General features: G+C 40.5%; 1 protein-coding gene across 2 annotated transcripts in view; it reads left to right on the top strand.

Annotated features, from left to right (window-relative positions):
• Nucleotides 1-12,500, top strand: part of LOC128689498 (immunoglobulin domain-containing protein oig-4) — a 124,100-nt gene that overhangs the window by 98,260 nt on the left and 13,340 nt on the right. The gene's annotated exons all lie outside the window — the stretch shown is intronic.

The following is a 12,500-nucleotide window of genomic DNA, read 5'->3' as shown; positions in this document are numbered from 1 at the left end:
CCACGGTATGTTGTATGTTAGTGTGACTGACATTGTGACTCATTATATATTGTATGCAAGCTGTGACTGATATGTGGGTCAGCGGGACACCAGCAGCTACAACCTGGTTGACCAGGCAAGCACCAGACCACCCTGGCTCATGGCCGGGCTCCGGGAGTACAAAAACTCTGGGAACTCCTCAAGGGTATTTTAAGGGTACTGTTACTCCTCAGACAGTAAGCAGCTTATTTCATACAGCACATCTGTACAACTTACAACTTGGGTATTGTAATTGAGTTTAGTGTACTGTTCACTGAATATGGTTAAATTATGTTCCAAATATGAATCCTGGTAATGGTGACTAATTTCTAGCGGAAACACTGATTGTACATCAATGAATGTCTTTGAATGTTGCGAGTCTCTGACACGTGCTATGAATTATCTCTCAACGTTAATCTGATGAGGACTCTACACCACTAGAGGAAGATCTGGATACTTTGATGCACTGGTCAGAGAAGTGGAGTTGCAGTTTAATGTAGACAAATGTAATTTTCTAAGTCTGGGAAGAGAAAATAACCATGGTACTGAAATAATATAGATCTCAATCAGTCTGAATGCGAAAATATTTAAGAGTTCTGGTCAGCAGTAATCTAAAGCCACGACAACACTGCAAAAGTGTTCGCAATAAAGCTAATAGGAATTCTTGGCTTCATATCAAGAAGTATAAATAATAGGTGTCCTCGGGCAGAACTTTACTTATCCATGGCAAGGCCTCGTTTAGATTATGTTGAACAGTTCTGGTCTCCATATTTTCGGCACATAATGTGTCGAAAATATATGTGACAGGACTCGCAGCCATGTGCTCATGCTCGAAATATATATATATATATATATATATATATATATATATATATATATATATATATATATATATATATATATATATATACGTAAAACAACCACTGTGAAAGAGTAGTGAAATTCGTGACTACTCACACTGTCAAGGAACTATGACAATGTGAGTAGTCACGAAAGCGCTTGGAATTTCACTATTCTTTCACAGTGGTTGTTTTGCATAATTTAAAATCACCTGTTTACTGTGATCTTATTGCAGATATACATATATATATATATATATATATATATATATATATATATATATATATATATATATATATATATATATATATATATATATATATATATTCACTCATTCGTGGTTACAATAATATATATACTGCTCGTGGAGGCTAGTACACCAAACGGAGAGTAAAATGAAATTAGCTCAGAGGCACCCACACCACAGTATGTCCTCGCATCATGGTAAAATACCTAACTCTGCTGGGTGCTTGATTCTTGTACGATATACATATATATCTCCAGCTTAAGGCAGAATTAATGGAAGCAAGAAGAGAAATTCAACGACTGAAAGGTATATGCAAGGATTATCCCCCGAACAATGTCTCTCCGATGATCGGACCAACGAATGGATGCTAGTTGGAACTGAAGGGACGAAGCTGAAGATGAAGAAGGCTCACGAGACTGCTGTGAAAACCAGAAACTCTTTTTCCTTGTTAACAGATGAATGCGAATCGATCACCCATGGTCTTCCAACAAGGACAATTGTTAATGACACAGTGAAGCCAGCCAGAGAAGACATCCCAGCAAAGACCATCTCTACTAAAACCGTCGAGAACGTCATGCACACCGTGAGTCAAGGTAAGAGCATTGTATTAGTTAGGGACAGTCAGAATAAGTTTAAGGATAGGGCGTTTTGTCTTAGGGATAGGAAGATAAGGCAGAGGGTGTGTTTTCCTGGGGCTGGGATGAAGGATATTGTCAGTCGTCTGGATATCATGAGAGGTAATGGGAACAATCCTATTATCTGTCTCGCTGCTGGAGGCAATGATGTTGGCAGACCTACGTCTCCCAATACCTGATTAGCAGGTATTCAGCAATAGAGATAATCAGAAAGAAGGGAGGAACTCTGTAATATGTGGTATTTTGCCAAGGAGAGGAGTTGGAAATGAATAGTTGTCCAAGGCAAATAGTGTCAATTGCTGGCTGGACAAACACTGTAAGGAAAATGCAGTAACATTCAATGACAACTAGGACCTCTTCTATGGCAGAAATGACATGTATGCCAGGGATGGGGTTCACTTATCTTGGTCTGGGGCTGGGGCACTGGCCACTGCAGTGGAGGGAGCTGTTAGGGTTTTAAACTAGAAACAGTTAGTGGTATGGGTTTTGGGGGAAAAACAGTGTGGTAAAATTGTGAGTTTTAGGGAAACTAGTAATAGGCAGAATGAGGTGGATATTGGAAAGCAAGTGGCACTAGGCGACAAGAACCGTAATAGATATAGTGGAAAAACAGAAATGAGCAGGAAGGGAAGAAAAAAAGTAGGGTCTTTAAACTTATATTATACTAATGGTCATAGTACTAGGAATAAGCTGAATGTCACATTCAGGGATTTAAGTTATTCCAAGTGGACAGAGGTATTGGGAAGGGGAGTAGGGTGGCATTGTATGTCCGAGATCGCTTGAACTGTTGCATAAAAAACAGGTATAAAGTCTGAAATAGCACATAGAGTCTGTCGAGGCAGAATTTTCAGAGGGGCATGAAAAATTTATTTTTGGCATAATATCCCGTCCCCCAAACGTAGATAGGGATCAAGGGAGACTACTTTGGGAGGAAATTGTTAAGGCCACAAGGCACAATAACGTGGTGATTCTAAGAGACTTTAGCTTTAGTCAGATTGATTGGAATTCCTTGATTTGGAATTTAGAATCTAACGATTTCTTAGAGGTGGTTCAGAATTGCTTTTTGAAGCAGTTTGTGATGGAGCCTACAAGGGATAATAACCTGCTTGACAAGGTTCTGGCAAACAAGGAAGCCCTTGTTAATAATTTGGAAATTACAGAGGAGCTTAGAGCAAGTGACCACAAATCGGTTACGTTTAGCATTGAATGGAAGTATGACAGTAGGGATAACTCAGTAATGGTCCCAGATTTTCGCTTAGCAAATTACAATGGGATTAGAGAACATTTAGCATCTGTGGACTAGGGTAATGAGGAGAGCTCTCAATATGACAGTTTTCTAAAGACTATACATGCTGCCCAAAGAATGTTTCTTCCATATGAAGAAATAAGATCGAATAGAAATGACCTAAAATGGATGAATAGGCTTAAACAGCTGTTAGGGCAGAAGAAAGGAATTTATAGGCACATCAAAAGAGGTGAGGGTCATCTTATAAATCAATATATTCATATTAAGAGGGAGGCTAAAAAGGGGATAAGAACAGCAAAACGAGACTATGAAATTAAAGTTGCTAAGGAATTGAAACCTTACCTGAAAGGTTTCTTCCAGGTTTATAGAACAAGAGTTAGAGAAAAGATAGGTCCCCTTAAAAATAACTCCGGGCATCTTACTGACAAGAAGAATGAAATGTGCTCGATTTTTAATAATTATTTTCTCTCAGCTTTCACACAGGAGGACACTAACAATATTTCAATAATTAATTTTTATAGTGGGTCTGAAGAAGCAAAATAAATCCCCGGGCCCTGGTGAACTTTTTTCATGGGTTCTGAAGGAGTGTAAAATGGAACTCTTGTGAACCATTAACTAATATTTTTAATATATCTCTTCAAAAAGGTGTAGTGTCTGATATGTGGAAGATGGCCAATGTAATTCCTATTTTTAAAGCAGGGGACAAGTTGTTACTGTCAAATTACCAGAGTCAATTATAGCTGATATTATAAGAAACCATCTTGATAAGCATAATCTGATTAATGATACTCAACATGAATTCACGAGGGGCCGTTCTTGCCTAATATATTAACTTTCTTCAGTAAAGCTTTTGAGGCCGTTGATCATGATAAAGAATTCGATATTGTTTATTTGGATTTTAGTAAGGCTTTTGAGAGAGTACCACACCAGAGACTGTTAAAGAAAGTGGCAGCTCATGCCATGGGGAGAAAAGTGCTGTCATGGATCGAGTCATGGCTCACGAACAGAAAGCAGTGTGTGCATAAATGGGGTTAAATCTGACTGGGGATCTGTAACAAGCGGTGTTCCACAGGGATCAGTTTTAGGCCAGTTGTTGTTTATAATATATATCAATAACCTTGACGAGAGAATTACTAGTGATATGAGCAAATTCGCTGATGACACGAAGATAGATAACTGATTCAGACGTGGACGTTGCGGAACTTCAGGAGGATTCAGACAAACTCAATTCGTGGTCAGAAAAGCGACAGATGCAGTTCAATGTAGATAAATGCAAAGTTCTGAAGTTCGGGAAGGTCCATGACCCTAGCACTTATAAGCTAAATAATGTAGAACTTAGCCATACAGACTGCGAAAAGGACTTGGGGGTTATGGAAAGCAGCGACCTTAAACCAAGGCAGCAATGCCTAAGCGTACGTAATAAGGCAAACAGATTACTGGAATTTATATCAAGAAGTGTAAGCAGCAGAAGTCCAGCGGTTATATTACAGCTTTATATATCATTAGCAAGGCCTCACCTAGATTACGCAGCTCAGTTTTGGTCTCCAAATTATAGAATGGATATAAATTCATTAGATGACATTCAGCAAAGAATGACGAAATTAATACATAGCATAATAAATCTTCCGTATGAAGAAAGATTGAAGTCATTTAAATTACATTTACTAGTAAAACGAAGAATGAGTGGAGACATGATCGAAATGTCTAAATGGAGGATAGATATTAATAAAGGGGATATAAATAAAGTCTTAAGGATCTCCCTCCAAGAGAGACCCGCAGTAATGGATTCAAATTAGATAAGTTTAGATTTAGAAAAGATATAGGAAAGTATTGGTTTGGAAATAGGGTAGTTGAGTGGAACAGTCTGCCTAGTAGGGTTATTGAAGCCAAGTTTAGGTTGGATAAATACATGAATGAGAGGGGAGTTGGATTTGAACAGGACTTGCACATGTGTAAATAGATTTGTCAGAGCTTATTGTTAGGGTAGCAATGAAAGTGGGTTGGTCAAATGTTCTGTTAGTGGGTTGGTTTTGTAAAGGACCTGCCAAGTATGGGCCAACAGGCTTACTGCAGTGTTCCTCCTTTCTTATGTTCTTATGTAAGCACATGAGAAAGGAAGAGCACTACAACAGGTCCACTGGGTCATGTTGATGAATTAGACATGAGCATTATCTGAGAATCTTCTTCTGTCTTCTGTATCTAGTTCTGCGAGGATGACTGACTGAATTACCTCTTGTACTGTCTTTCGTTTTTGTCCCTGTATTGTATTGATAAAGTCACTGCTTGGCGAAACATCTGCAAAATAATGATGCCCAAATAATGTACATGTGGTTATTTCACCAACTTGACGATACTGTATACTTCTGGCCCATGCCAGGCAGGTTCAACCCACCCACCCCCTCATTTACTCTCTCTCTCTCTCTCTCTCTCTCTCTCTCTCTCTCTCTCTCTCTCTCTCACATAGAGCTAAGGATGTCCTACGAAGAAAGGTTAAAGGAAATCGGCCTGACTACAACAGAGGACAGAAGGGTTAGGAGAGACATGATAACGACATAAAATACTGTGAGGAATTGACAAGGTGGACAGAGACAGGATGTTCCAGAGATGGGACACAGAAAAAAGGGGTCACAATTGGAAGTTGAAAACTCAGAGTCAAAAGGACGTTAGAAAGTATTTCTTTAGTCACAGAGTTTTCAGGAAGTGGAATAGCCTAGAAAGGGACGTAGTGGAGGCAGGAACCATACATAGTTTTAAGACGAGGTTTATAAATTTCATGGAGCAGGGAGAGGACCTAGTAGCGATCAGTGAAGAGGCAGGGCCAGGAGCTATGACTCGACCCCTGCAACCACAAATAGGTGAGTACACACACAGAAACGAATATGCATGACTGAGGAGAGAAGCACAGCGTCAATACGAGAATGACATAACATCAAAAGCAAAATCTGACCCAAAGTTGTTATACAGCTACATCAGAGGAAAACATCAGTAAAGGATCAGATAATCAGGCAGAGGAAGGAAGGAGGGGAGACCACAGAGAAGTACTAGGAAGTATGTGAGTTCAGCTCACGATTCAGGGAGGTATTTACAGTGGAGACAGGCTCCCAGCAAACCGAGGTGTTAAGATGCACCAGCAAGTGCTGGACACACTGCACACAACCGGTGAGGAGAATAAGAAACTGCTAGGGGAACAAGATATCTCAAAGGCGGCGGGTCCAGATAAAATCTCTACTTGGGTCTTGAGAGAGGGAGGAGATACTCTTCAATAAATCTATCGAAACAGAGCAACTGCCTGAGGTGTGGAAGACAGCAAGTGTAAACCCGATATTTAAGAAAGGAGACAGATAGGCTGCACTTAATTACAAATCAGTGTCGCTGACATGTATAAAGTTATGGAGAAGTGGTGGATCACCTAGAAAGGAATGGGCTCATACATGACAACTAGCACGGCTTCAGGGAAGGGAAATCCTGCGTCACAAACCTATTCGAGTTCTACGACAAGGTAACAGAAGACAGGAAAGAGAGGGATAGGTAGACTGCACCTTCTTGGACTGTAAGAAGGTTTTCGACACAGTATCACACAAGAAACTGGTTGAAAAGCTAGAGGAGCAGACAGGAATAGCAGGGAAAGTACTGCAATGGACCAGGGAATACCTGACAGGTGTGCTGGTACGAGACGAAGTGTCAGAGTGGGTACATGTGTCGAATGGGGTTCCAAAAGGGTCAGTCCTACGTCCGGTGCTATATCTTGTATAAGTGAATGACATGACAGAAGGGACAGATTCAGAGGTGTCCCTGTTTGTAGACGATGTAAGCTAATGAGAAAAATACAAACAGACGAGGCTTAGGTAAGCCTACAAGGGGATCTGGACAAGCTGGAAACCTGGTCCGACAAAGGGCTCCTGAAGTTTAATCCCAGAAAGCGCAAAGCTATGAAGCTTGTGGAAGGACAAAGAAGACTGCAGACGGAGTGTAGCCTAAGAGGTAAAAGGCTGCAAAACTCACTCAAGGAAAGGGATGTTGGGGTAAGCATCATACCGAGCACATCTCCTGAGGCACACATCAGCCAAATAACTGCTGCAGCATAAGGGCGCCTAGCAAACCTGAGAACAGCGTATCGATATCTAAGTAAGGAGACATTCAAGACACTGTATACCGTGTACGTCAGACCCATATTGGAGCATGCAGCATCAGACTGAAACCCACACCTGGTTAAACATGTCAAGAAATTAGAGAGAGTGCAAAGATTTGCACCAGTCCCGGAGGTGAGGGGCATGTCTTACGAGGTGAGGTTAAGGGAACTCAAATTGATAACACTGGAGGACAGGAGGGATAGGGGGACACGATAACAATTAAAATACTGAGAGGAATTGAAAAGGTGGGTAACGGCATAATGTTTCAGAGATGGGACACAGCAACAAAGGTCACAGCTGGAAGTTCAAAACTCAGATGAGTCGCAGGGATGTTAGAAAGTATTTCTTCAGTCATAGAGTAGTCAGGAAGTGGAACAGTCTGGAGTGTGATCGCTACCAGGTCCACTAGGTAGGAACACACACACACACACACACACACACACACACACACACACACACACACTTAAAACTGGACAAGAGTGAACATGTACTGTGGTGTTTACAATAAAGGAGTAATTCACTGGTCGATCGTAGGCATCAGGGTCTGTACCTTCAACTTCAGCTTATTTATCTTTGTCTTCTCATCCGCATCATAGTGACAGATTTAGCTTTTATCTCCTCAAAGCCAGAGTCAATGTACGTCACAGGGTGTGTGGGAAGCCTACGTTCTAACATTGTATTCTAGTGGTCACAACAGTCGGAGCAACCCCTCACTGTGTCATGTTAGCAGGAGCCACCATCTGCACCTCAACTGAAAATATTTTATAGCTCTCTCTCTCCTCACCAACAACTGTTATATAGATCACTGACAAGTTCGAAGAGGAGTTCTACTCTCAGGCCAGACTTTATTGGCGACTATCCAGTCAACCAAGCTGGACGGCAGGCAGTGCCATTACTGGCCAACATGTATACGAGGCAGTAAGGGCATTCTCGACTCTGAATATGTTAATAACGTTGCACGTCGAGTGTGTACCCACACTGGGTGAATTACATGTTTCTCCTGCCAGCAGAAATTTTTCTCGCTTACAATCCCAAGTGAGGATTCTAGTCGTTCATTAAATTTAAGATTTTTTTACAAGTGCGATAATACAGAGGCAGGATTTTTGAGACGGAGCCACTGGATGAACACACACTGAACTATTTGAAGCAAATGAGTCTCAGGCGCGTTAGAATGCAATCAATGAATCTCGGGGTGCCTATGAAGAAAAAAAAAATACTTGGCAGGCGGTGCAACATATCCCCAATGAAAAGTAGGGGCGTCAATGGTACACCAAGAGAAAACACAATAAGTGTCCGGGGCCCAAAACTGTTCAACAGCCTCCCAACAACCATAAGTGAAATTACTAATAGACCCCTGGTTATCTTTAAGAGGGAGCTGGACAAATACGTAAAGTCAGTACCGGATCAGCCGGGCTGTGGTTCGTATGTTGGACTATGTGAGGCCAGCAGTAACAGCCTGGTTGATCAGACCCTGATCCACCGGGAGGCCTAGTCATGGACCGGGCCGCGGGGGCGTTGATCCCTCGAATACACTCCAGGTAGACAGTTTCAAGAGCAGGTATGATCTAGCCATGAAGGCCAGAAAGCCTTAAAACCGGTCTAGTAAAAGCTCATCTAATATACTTAACGATTATTTTAACACAGGACAATGTTCAAAAGTATCCTCATAATTTCACAGGCGAAATATATTAAAGATAATCCTATATATTAAGCTTCAGTTAGCAACACCTAAATAAACCTTCACAAACAAAAATTATAACATTAAAAGGTTAAAGCCGATTACCAGTTAAATTAATCTTTTGTATGAAATATTTGTATTGATCACCGGCACCCTATATTGTTGGTAGGCAAACTGTCCCATTACTGTTATTGCTTATCGTCTCTCAAACACCTTCCTGCCAGTAATCGACAGAAGCGGCTGCAGGTTAACACCAAACTACACACACAGATGAAGATAAATCATGGGGGTTAAAGCCTAGTGAAGACGTGCCAGACAAGAAGATTCTAATACACACACGAACACAGGCTTAAAAAAGAATTTATTAACGCAGATGGAACTCTCTTCCATCAGTATTTATAAATTCTTTTTTAAGCCTGTGCTCGTGTCTGTATTGAAAGCGGACTAGGAACCACATTTATATTCCAGACAAGATATACAGTACACACACAAGTGTCTCTCTCAGCGTGTATTGCTGAGAGTTGGCTTAAATCTCTATTTTGGGAATTAGACTCTTGTCTGGCGCGTCTTCGCTAGGCTTTAACCCCCATCAATCCATGATTTATCTTTCATCTGTATGTATAGATTGGTGTAAACCTGCAGTGTATTGATATATCGTATATCCGCATCCGCATCCGCGGAATATCCACACAATTTATCACATCCGCGGAACATCTGCACGATTTCTTACATCCGCATCCACATAATAAGTAAGACATCCTTATACACATCCACATTTATCTAAATTTTCACATCCGATACATCTTTAGTTTACAAATAACTTTCAGTGTGAGACCTAGATCCGGCCTCCTCCTAGAACGGAGCACACGACTCGTACAAAAACAGTTCATTTGGAAACAGAAATTACCTGGAGGACGGAAATCTTATTTCCAGAGCAGTGAGGTTCACTGCAACATTTCTAAGTGTAAATAACTTAAGTACACAAGGAAAACACTGCACCAACACAAATGGGAAAACTCAAAATGAAAAAGTTGCGCAGCAGCACCTACTGTTTATGTATATACCAGCTGAGCACATAACTCTATATACCAGCTGAGCACATAACTATGTATATACCAGCCGAGCACATAACTCTATATACCAGCTGAGCACATAACTATGTATATACCAGCCGAGCACACAACTCTATATACCAGCTGAGCACATAACTATGTATATACCAGCCTAGCACATAACTATGTATGTACCAGCCGAGCACATAACTATGTATATACCAGCCGAGCACATAACTATGTATGTACCAGCCGAGCACATAACTATGTACCAGCCGAGGACATAACTATGTACCAGCCGAGCACATAACTATGTATATACCAGCCGAGGACATAACTATGTATGTACCAGCCCAGCACATAACTATGTATATACCAGCCGAGCACATAACTATGTATATACCAGCCGAGCACATAACTATGTATGTACCAGCCCAGCACATAACTATGTACCAGCCCAGCACATAACTATGTACCAGCCCAGCACATAACTATGTATATACCAGCCGAGCACATAACTATGTACCAGCACAGCACATAACTCAATACAGTATTTGTATCACTTGTGCAAAACTGAAATTTTGCACAGGTGGTACAAACTTAAAATATTTGCAAATAGACCCGAGACAGACTTGTTCCATGGCATCGATGGCGGCCATTTTTCAAAACATTTGCTTTCTACTTTTATGAGATTACTGTTTTAGAACATTAATGTTGTTCACATTGTTCAGCAAACTTAAATCTAACATTTACTCATTATTTTAGTGGCAAGAAAATATGGTACACACAATGTTAAAGACCAAAGAGAACACATCTTCAAACCTCACAAAATTTATCTTTGTGTTATTCACAAAGTTCAAAATTTATCTCTGTGTTATTCACAAAGTTCAAAATTTATCTTTGTGTTATTCACAAAGTTCAAAATTTATCTTTGTGTTATTTACAAAGTTCTTCACAGCTGCACAAAGCAACTCACTCTGAGGTTTCTTTTGCTGTTTTCCATATTTTTTTTTTCGAAGTTTTTTAGCGTAGTACTTCTAGACAAGATCTGATTGCTTCCGGAAGCTCAGACCAGCGGAGTTTCCCACCACCTATCTTGAGGGGAAGGAAGTTTAGGATTGCGACCATCTGGTACCAGCTGTAGCCAGCTTGGTGCTCTGAATCAGTGCTGAGTTCGAGGGAATTCCATAAGTGCTACTTTTTTTTTTTTTTGATCAACAGCTGGTTGCGGACCAGACTAACGTATGGTATTTGGTGTTGTCTTACAGTACTACAACGAACTGCCGTAAAGCCTTTAGACTGGGTTCTATGGTGTCAGGAGAAAGAGCTAAAGCAAAGAATACCACTGTTATCATGCCTCTGTCAGCAGAGGAAGACACGGTATCGCATCCAGTAAGTGCATGAAACATAGGCGAGGCTAGCCTTTGATCCCACCATATTTAGTATTTCATGAGCTGTCAAAAAACGAAAGCTTTTCCTGACACTAAATGCAATCATTAATTCAGTAATGTTGACCACTCAGCTGCCGCCACTCTCAGTAATACATCATATATCAACTGTGCATACTGACATCGTGTATCTTCGCTTAACAGCATTTGCTACGTGCAAAAATGCTTACACTTTCGTATACTCTTGCTTAGCAGCATCTACTACTTGCAGAAATATTCGGATTTAGCTTCTTCATTCATGTATGGATCAACACCAGAACATTAATAAAAGACAAAACATCTCAGAGAAATTTCAATGTGGATATAATCGTGATTTATGTTGAGAGTAAATGTTACTTCTGAAACTATAAAACTCATTAAAGGCCGTTTTGGAAAACGGTCACCATTTCATTCATAGAACTGAAATGGCTCTGTATCCAAAATATGAAAAATGTCTTAACTCTACATAAAACCCAAAATTTCAAATATTTTACGTATCTGCTGTGCTAAAGGTGCATCTACCAACAGACATTTGTCACTAAGAAGAAAGCTAAGTTGAGGGACCTGACGGGCGCTGTGACCTGTAAGATCACTTAGTAGTCTTGGAAATAAAAAAAAATACGAACTTACACAAGGTAAAATTACGCAAAAACAACAACAACAAAAAAACTATCAACACGAACACACAACTCGAAGAAAATCACATTATATCAAACAGCAAGAGTTGAAAGTTCTCATTCAACATTCATAAAAGTTGAAATCCTTCAAGGAGTTCTATGAGTGGGGCATTCAGGGCCTAGGCTGGCCTGCGTGCAGATACCATTAACAGCCTGATTGCCCAGACCTGGTAACGAGGCCAATGACCTCTATAATCATCTATATGCATACAAGTAGGTATAACACAGGCATCTAAGTGTGTTTAATTAAGCAGTGTAAGAGGTAAGAGAGGAGCAGCAGAGTGTGTGGTGGGTCCTTACTCCAGGTTCATCTGAGGTAACAACTCTGGGTTAACTAACGTGAAGTAACGACTCTGGGTTAACTAACGTGAAGTAACAACTCTGGGTTAACTAACGTGAAGTAACAACTCTGGGTTAACTAACGTGAAGTAACAACTCTGGGTTAACTAACGTGAAGTAACAACTCTGGGTTAACTAACGTGAAGTAACAACTCTGGGTTAACTAACGTGAAGTAACAACTCTGGGTTAACTAACCTGAAGTAACAACTC

This window comes from Cherax quadricarinatus, chromosome 18 (genome assembly GCF_038502225.1).
Source record: "Cherax quadricarinatus isolate ZL_2023a chromosome 18, ASM3850222v1, whole genome shotgun sequence".
Lineage (NCBI taxonomy): Eukaryota > Metazoa > Arthropoda > Malacostraca > Decapoda > Parastacidae > Cherax > Cherax quadricarinatus.
The sequence above is the reverse complement of the archived record's forward strand: the minus strand, read 5'-3'. Positions and strand labels throughout refer to the sequence as shown.